This window comes from Physeter macrocephalus, chromosome 9 (genome assembly GCF_002837175.3).
Source record: "Physeter macrocephalus isolate SW-GA chromosome 9, ASM283717v5, whole genome shotgun sequence".
NCBI classification, from domain to species: domain Eukaryota; kingdom Metazoa; phylum Chordata; class Mammalia; order Artiodactyla; family Physeteridae; genus Physeter; species Physeter macrocephalus.
Genome location: NC_041222.1, coordinates 15,221,768 through 15,229,937, shown reverse-complemented (window position 1 = coordinate 15,229,937; position 8,170 = coordinate 15,221,768). Strand labels below are relative to the sequence as shown.

The window sequence follows — 8,170 nt, the reverse complement described above, 5'->3', positions numbered from 1 at the left end:
TATATACACTACCAAACGTAAAATAGATAGCTAGTGGGAAACAGCCACATAGCACAGGGAGATCAGCTCGGTGGTTTGTGACGACCTAGAGGGGTGGGATAGGGAGGGTGGGAGGGAGGGAGATGCAAGGGGGAAGAGATATGGGAACATATGTATATGTATAACTGATTCACTTTGTTATAAAGCAGAAACTAACACACCCACTTTGTTATAAAGCAGAAACTAACACGCCATTGTAAAGCAGTTATACTCCAATAAAGATGTTAAAAATGAAAAATAAAAGGTTGGCAACCCCCCCCCCAATAAAAACAAAAAACAAAAAAAAATACAATAAAAACAGGCTGTTGATTAATGAAACCTGAAGTTATTTTGCAGAGATATCACTGCACATGTGCAACACGGACTCCTGTCTCCAGGATGACCCTGGAACCAAGGATCTTCAGTCTACGGAATTCAAAGAATAGAAATGTTGCCACCAGAGCTCTTTACAAAGCAAGAACTCCTTCAGTGAGGAAAATCCAGCTTCCAGGAGCAAGAGTAGCTTGATTACCATATATGGACTGATTCAAGATTAGCCAATCAGCTTCCAGGTTTGAAATTCTCCTAATTCCTTAAATTTCACCCTGAACCTTGGATCTGGGAGACAGATTTGAGCTCTGCAGGTCGACCTCGCAATAAAGCTCTTTCTTTTCTCAAAAGCCGATGCCAGAGTATTGGCTTTTGTGTGCCTTGGGCAGTGAGCTTTCGTTTGGTAACACTAATCTCTGGCACCCAGTAGGTTTCTAATCCTACCACTATGCCTGGCACATAGCAGGTGTTCAATAAATATTTGTTAAATAAATCTTATATAAAATCCCTGCTCAAAAACTTCCAATGGCTTCCTATAAACTTTCAACTTCCTCCTGACTTACATATTAAGAATCATTCTGTGTAGTTTGGAGCTGAGAGTTTCAAAGAATATCTTTGGGTCTATGACCCAAACTATGACCCGAGTTTCTTTATTACCTCTAAATACTTAGAGTATCTACTAAGATTAGGAAGGCTTCCCCACCTCATGTCCTCATTAGCTTTTCCTTGAACTATTATTATTATTATTATTATTATTATTATTATTTTTTTTTTTTATTTATTTTTTTTGCGGTACGCGGGCCTCCCTCTGTTGTGGCCTCTCCCGTTGCGGAGCACAGGCTCGGGACGCGCAGGCCCAGCGGCCATGGCTCATGGGCCCAGCCGCTCCGCGGCATGTGGGATCTTCCCGGACCGGGGCACGAACCCGGTTCCCCTGCATCGGCAGGCGGACGCGCAACCACTGCGCCACCAGGGAAGCCCCCTTGAACTATTATTATGATTTCCTATCTGGTCTCCTTGCCTCCTGACTCCCCCTTATTTTAATCATTCATAATCACTCTCTCCTGACCTCAGAACCAGCCACATAGTTTGAAGGTCCCAGTGCAAGATGAAAAATGCAGGGCCCCTTATTCAAAATTACTTAAACTTTCAACACCATCGCAGCAGGACATTACACCAAGCACAGGGCCCTTCTGTGCTCCGGGGTCCTCGGTGAAGGCAGAGTCTGCATATTCATGAAGCTGATCCTGCCCGAGTTCAACCCTTTTAAGGCACGGTTTCCGTCATGGTAAGTCCTTTTTCAAAAACTTTCAGAGGCTCCACGTTGTCTAGAGTTGTAATTATGGGGACTTATATCAATTCTGATCCCAACCAACCTGCCCAGCTTTATCTCCTAGAATTCCTCTTTATACACCCTATACTTCTTCCAAATGGAACTACTTAATCTTGCCCAAAAGGCATCCCTTCCCACCTCTGTGCCTTATTTGTACTGCTCCCATTACTTACAATGACGAGCCTCATTTCCCATCATCACAAATCCTATGTGAAATCTTTCCTGATCCTTTCATTAAAAAAAATTTTTTTTTAATTGAAGTATAGTTGATTTACAATATTGTGTTAAGCTTCAGGTGGGATCCTTTCATTTTTAAGAACTCTTTTCTCCCTCTGAATTTCTAATACCATTTTAGCAGAGTCCTCTTTTGTCCTTGCACTCTTTGATGAGCTCCAAGACTGTCTCGATGCTGTGGAAGGTACAAAGATGAACGCTATTTATTCTACTGATACTACTGGTAGGCTCTTTTATGCTCTCGAGGGCGGGCTTTGTCTAGACTCACCTGTGTCTGGCCTTTTGTAGAGAAGGTGCTCACATACTTGTCGAATAAACCAGTGGTTACCAGTTGACTTTCAAGAAAAGGGCATACGTTCATTTGTCAGGTAAATATTTATTGAGTACCTACTATGTGTTAGACTCTCTTCTAAGAGCAGGTAATACAGGTATAAAAAAGGCAGACTGGTGCCTGCTTGCATGGAGATTATATTTTTATGGGTGGGAGGCAGGGAACAAACAAACAAACAAACCAGAAAAATAATAGCTGTTGCTAAGTGCATTGGATGCCATTGTGAAAGGGTTGTGACGCATAGCATTTTCATTATCTTTCAGTCCTAAATATTCGCTAACATCCATTAGGGATGATTCTTTGACTCACAGGTAATTTAGAAGTGTGTTTCTAAGCTTCCAAACAGGAAACTTTAACAATTACCTCTTAAGTTTTTTCATTGTTCTGTGGCCAGATCATATACTTTATATGACACTGACGCTTTGAAATATGACTTGCTTTATGGACTAGGAGATGGTTGGTTTTCACCACTGTTCCATGTGTGCTTGAAGTACATACTGTTTTCAGATACACTGTTCTGTGTGTCCAACAGATCAAGCTTATACTCTCATCCAAACCTTCCATATCCATCTGATTTTGTCTGCTTGGTTTATCAATTCCTAACAGAGATGTTAAAAATCTCCCACTTTGGTTTGTGAATTGATTTCTCCTTGTAGTTGTGTCAGTTTCTGCTAGACAGATTTGAAGCTATGTTCCTGGTGCACGACTGTTCTACCTTGCAGGTGATTTGAACCCGTTTTCATTACGTGGTGATAGTCCTCCTGAGCAGTGCCTTTTATCTTAAAGTCGACTTCATCTTATAATACAGCCAACACCAGCTTCCTTTTGGTTACCATCTGTTTCTTAACTGGAGTTTAGTCAAAAGAATTTTATTAACAGTTTTTTGGAAATATAATCCACATACCATAAAATTCATCTGAGTTTTGTCGACGTGCATTCATTCTGGCTGCCTGTGGGCTTGGACTTAACTCTGCCTCTGCGTATCCTCCATTCACCCGGCTTAGTTTTAGGTTTTACTTTCTCTCCCATCTCCTCCTAGACTGACACTGTCCACCCCACTACATTTTTCTTCTTTCTAGTTTAGTAACACTGTTTCTATCTTCTAGTGGTTATTTTAGGATTTTTAATGTGCATGTTTATCTCAAATGATAATCTTTATCCATCTTACAAAGAAATTTAGAATAATTCAATTCCAGGCAGCCTGAGGATGGCCCCGCCTTCTCCCAGTTACCAAGCCTGTCAATTCCGCCTTCATCTCTGGCTACGGGAGTTGGTTTTTGTCCTTTCCAGGAGAGTCTGGGGCTGACACAGCAGTCACACAGGCCATTCCCTTCCTGCTCCTGTGAACTCGGGAGAGGAGGAGGGGGCCAGTGAAGACCCACCCCCTCCCCAGGCCCACTCCCTCCTTACCACTCCCTCGTCCCCCACCCCGGAATTTTCAGGGAGCGTTCTGGCCTCACCAGAGGAGGCGGGAGCCCGGATCTGGGTCACCCCTTCCCGGGATCTGAAGGCTCTTCTGCACGTGCGGCCTGAGCCCCGAAAAGTCGGTGAGGGCGGCGGGGCAGCGTCCGATTTCCGCTGGGAGCCTGAGCCTGCCCGGGTCGGGTCGGGCAGTCAGGCCCTCCGGCCAGGCCGGCCGGCTCCAGGTCCTGGGGCAGGATGAGACCCCTCTTGCGGGTCTTCTCCAGGCGAGGCTTGTTCTCGCGCGGCTTCTGCCGCCACGGGTCCTGCAGTTGTTGCGTCTTCTCCGCCACACGCGCCGTGCGCTTCTCCCACGCGCGCTGGCGCCGCGCCCCCCTCTTCTTTCGCTTCGGGGCCTCCTGCAGCAGGTGCTCGTCGTCGCGGATCTTCACGCCGTCGGCCTTGTCCAGCAGGTCCGCCCTGCATCTCTGCCTCGAGCTCTCGGGCCTGGCCCGCGTCCGCGGCCCGCAGCTCCTCCATCCGGGCCTGCCGCGCCCGCAGGCGCTTCAGCTGCTGCCTAGGTCCTGCCCGTTAGCGGCGTCAGGTTGCCCTTCCCCTTCTGCCTCTTCTCCTTCCTGCGCTGCGCCTTGCGGGACGGCTTCTCCGGTCACCTCCACCTTGTTGAAGAGCAGCCCCGGCCGGCCCTGCGCCTCCTCCCCGGGCGCCTCAGGGGCGGCTCAGCGTCCTTCGCGCCCTCGGGGGCCTTGGGCGCCGCCGCTTTGCCCTCCGCTCGCTCTGCTGCTGCTGCTTCTTCTCCTTGCGGATCTTCACGCCGTCGGCCTTGTCCAGCAGGTCCGCCCTGCATCTCTGCCTCGAGCTCTCGGGCCTGGCCCGCGTCCGCGGCCCGCAGCTCCTCCATCCGGGCCTGCCGCGCCCGCAGGCGCTTCAGCTGCTGCCTAGGTCCTGCCCGTTAGCGGCGTCAGGTTGCCCTTCCCCTTCTGCCTCTTCTCCTTCCTGCGCTGCGCCTTGCGGGACGGCTTCTCCGGTCACCTCCACCTTGTTGAAGAGCAGCCCCGGCCGGCCCTGCGCCTCCTCCCCGGGCGCCTCAGGGGCGGCTCAGCGTCCTTCGCGCCCTCGGGGGCCTTGGGCGCCGCCGCTTTCCCCTCCGCTCGCTCTGCTGCTGCTGCTTCTCCTTCCGGTCGCGCTCCTACTTCCTCCACTTCCTCCGACGTCTTTTCTCCAAAACGGCGGGAGACAGCGTCTTGGCGCTGCCCTGGCCCCGCGCCTCCGGTATCTTTTCAGGCAGGCGCTGCCGCAGAACGTCCAAGGCAAGTAAAGAGGCTCTTTTTCCAGGCCGTCCGCAGGGGCCCCGGTGGAGCTGCAAGCCTCCTCCTCCTCGGCTGCCACCGGCTTCCTGACCTGAGGCTTCTCCGCAGGGGCACGGGCCTTGGCCTTGGCCTCGGCAGCCTTCTCCTCCCGCTCCTGGGATTTCGTCAGTGCTTTCTTCCTCTGCTTTTTTAGGAGCCCAGCAGCTTCTAAGACTCGAGTTTTGCCAGCCGACTTGCGCTTCTGCGGCTCGGGCCTGGGCTGGGAGCAGATCTTCTTGGCCAGGCTCTGCAGGTAAGCATACTTCGCGAGCAGAGAAGCCGTGGCTGGAGGCTCAGGGGTCGGGCGGGGCTCGCTTGGGGTCCTACTCGGGGGAGGAGGGCCGGGGTTCAGCATCCCAGCGGCAGCCGGCAGTCCCCGGCCCGCGCTACCCTCACCTACCCGGCTGTGCTCACCAGAAACACTCCATGGATTAGGGTGGTAGTGGCTTGATCACCTGCGCGGTTGTTGGTGCCGATCTTGAGGACGGAAGAGATTAGGGGAGGTGTAAGTTCGGAGAGCTGTTGCAGGGAAATTCTGCCAAGTGGACCGGGAAAGTCTGCATAGGCTTTGGTATGGTATGCAGTAAAGGATTAACCTTTCCCCCAGAGAGGCCTGGCCTTTGCCCTTGGCTTCTGGGAGGTAACCTCTAAGACCTTGGAATGTCCTGCCTGATTTGTTTAACCTGGGGACCTTTGGCCATGCCAGATAGTCTGTGCTAGCAGTGTGATTTATAGTAGGGGTCTTTGGGTCATGAGGCGTGAACTTGACCTCTGGAGACTAAGGTTGTCCACATGGGCAGTCAGCCATATCTATGTGACTGACTGAGCCCCTATAAAACCTCTAGACACCAAGGTTCATGTGAGCTTGTCTGGATGGCAGTAGCTCATGCATATTGTCACACATTGTACCTGTGAGAAATAAACAGTGTCTGCATAACTCCACTAGAGTCCCGTGCTAGAGGTCCCATGCTTGGGACTCTCCTGGACCCTTCTCTATGTACCTCTTCCCTTAGCTGCTTTTAATCTGTGTCCCTGTGCTGTCATAAACTGTAACTGTGAGTATAGCAGCTTTCAGTGGGTTTTGTGAGTCCTTCTAGCAAATTATCAAACTCGAGGGTGATCTTGGGGGCTCTCTAACTTGCAGTTGATAACAGAGGTAAAGATGGCCTTGTAGACCCCTGAACTTTGCATTGAGGGTATATACAAATTTAACAAAGAGAAGCCCTGTGTGACTCAGGTCTTATACTCTATTGGTCAGCTGAGTCCAGGAAGACCTGAAGAATAAAAAGAAAATAAAGAACCTGTTGTCTCTTGACCAGTGTCTCAGAGGATTTCACTTTTCCTTTATGCCAGTGTCACATTAAGAATCATCTACACTTTTCTGGTCAGAGAGCTGCCTATAAGTGTAACCTGGAAGGACAGCAAAGAAAGACAGTGCCTTTAGTCATTGTGCATGATGAAATCTGTGGGAAGAAATAACACTCCTGATATGTCAACCACAAGTATGGTTTTCATCTAATTGAGTCCATTCATCACTACATTAAAAAAGAAGCTGATGCAATTGAAAAGTGAGTTCAGTTAGTCCATCCTCCCACAAAAACAGTTGCGCGCACGCGCGCGTGTGTGTGTTGATGTGAATCTCATCTTAAAGAAAATATAAGTTCTGGCTTCAGGCAAATGAAGGTTTATTTCATATGGCAGCCTCCTTGCATACTGCTGATGGTTACAGCATGTGGAATTACTTACAACTAAAGCCTTTGACTGAAAATGTGGACATAGCACTCAATTTATCATCCTATTCTCTGAGATTTAAAAGCTCTTTAGAACACAAGCTAATTAATACCAGTTTCTGTTTTAAGAAATCAGTAAGTATCTTTTCATGGACTAAATGACTTCCCCATTTGGCACCTCTCAGAGCACGCCCCTCCCCCCACCCCCCTACCCCCCTGGCTGCAGAGGTTGTCATATATGTGCTGGATACAGGCAGCTTGGAAGAGTGTGTCTTATTTCACAGACTCCAGCAAGGCAAGGGCAGCAAGAGTAATTGTTCAGAACTGTGAAAAACAGACACTCTTTCCTCGATATCTCAGCTTGGATCAGGATTGCATTAGGTATCTATTGCTGTGTAACAAATTACCCCAAATTTAGTGGCTTAAAATGATATACATTTATTAACTCACAGTTTCTGTGATCAAGAGTTTGGCATAGCTTAGCTGATTCCTTTGTTTTAGGGTTCCTCACAAGACTGAAATAAAGTTGCCAGCTGAAGCTGTGGTCTCATATGAAAGCTCAGCTGGGAAGGATCCACTTCTAAGCTCATCCAGCTTGCTGGCAGAATTCAGTTCCCAGAGGACTGTTTGACCGAGGGTTGCAGGTCCTTCCTAGCTATTGGCTGGAGATTGCTCTCCAATCTTTGCCATGTGGACCTCTCCAACGTGGCCACTTTTTTCATCAAAGTATGCAAGCTGAGAAAGCAATATGGAAAATCTAGCAAGACAGAGATTATAACAGAATTATGGAGGTGACATCCCATCACTTCTGCTGTATTCTGTTGGCCTTCTCACTCTCAAGGGGAGGGGATTACACAGAGTGTGAATACCAGGAGGTGAACACTGGGAGCTATCATAGTGTCAGTCCACCAGCAGGACAGGGTCCCTGGTTGAGCGAGTCACAGTAATATCCTCTTCTAGAGAATGTGCTGCATGTTTCTGGGTTTCAAAAATATTTGTGGATAGGTTCAGCAGGCGAATTATATCTTTGAAGAAACTATGATGTCTTGGTGGCAAATTTATGTCTTTATTCTGGCTAATTTTCTCATTTTTCCCATGAAATGTTGTTTTCCATTCTCTCCAAAGAGTCTGTTTTCTTTCATTCCTCCTTCTATTATAACCTAATAAATGCCTGGTCAAATTAGAACCTGGAAAGGGCTCAGGGTCCTTGAGGTTGGGCAGAATAGCCTAGAACTTAGCAGGTGGGCAGTAATGTGTTGGCTCAAGGCAGCTTTCTGACCTTGGCTTTTCTCAGTTTTACTATTTCTCGTTTATGTTTATGAGGCTCTGAATCAGGCACCCACACAGCTCCAGAGCTGCTTCCTAGCAGTGTCTTCATGACAAAGCATTTCCAGGGAATTCCATACTTTACTCTCTGGAGTTTTAA

General features: G+C 48.6%; 1 long non-coding RNA gene and 1 pseudogene across 1 annotated transcript in view; one reads left to right on the top strand and one right to left on the bottom strand.

Annotated features, from left to right (window-relative positions):
• Nucleotides 1-1,125, top strand: part of LOC129392401 (uncharacterized) — a 7,423-nt gene extending 6,298 nt beyond the window's left edge. The window contains exon 3 of the long non-coding RNA XR_008618178.1: nt 376-1,125. This is a non-coding gene — a long non-coding RNA (uncharacterized lncRNA). The remainder of the gene's footprint in view (nt 1-375) is intronic.
• Nucleotides 1,126-3,733: 2,608 nt separating this feature from the next.
• On the bottom strand, nt 3,734-5,369 carry LOC102982377 (surfeit locus protein 6-like; annotated as a pseudogene).
• Between the last annotated feature and the right edge of the window lie 2,801 nt (nt 5,370-8,170).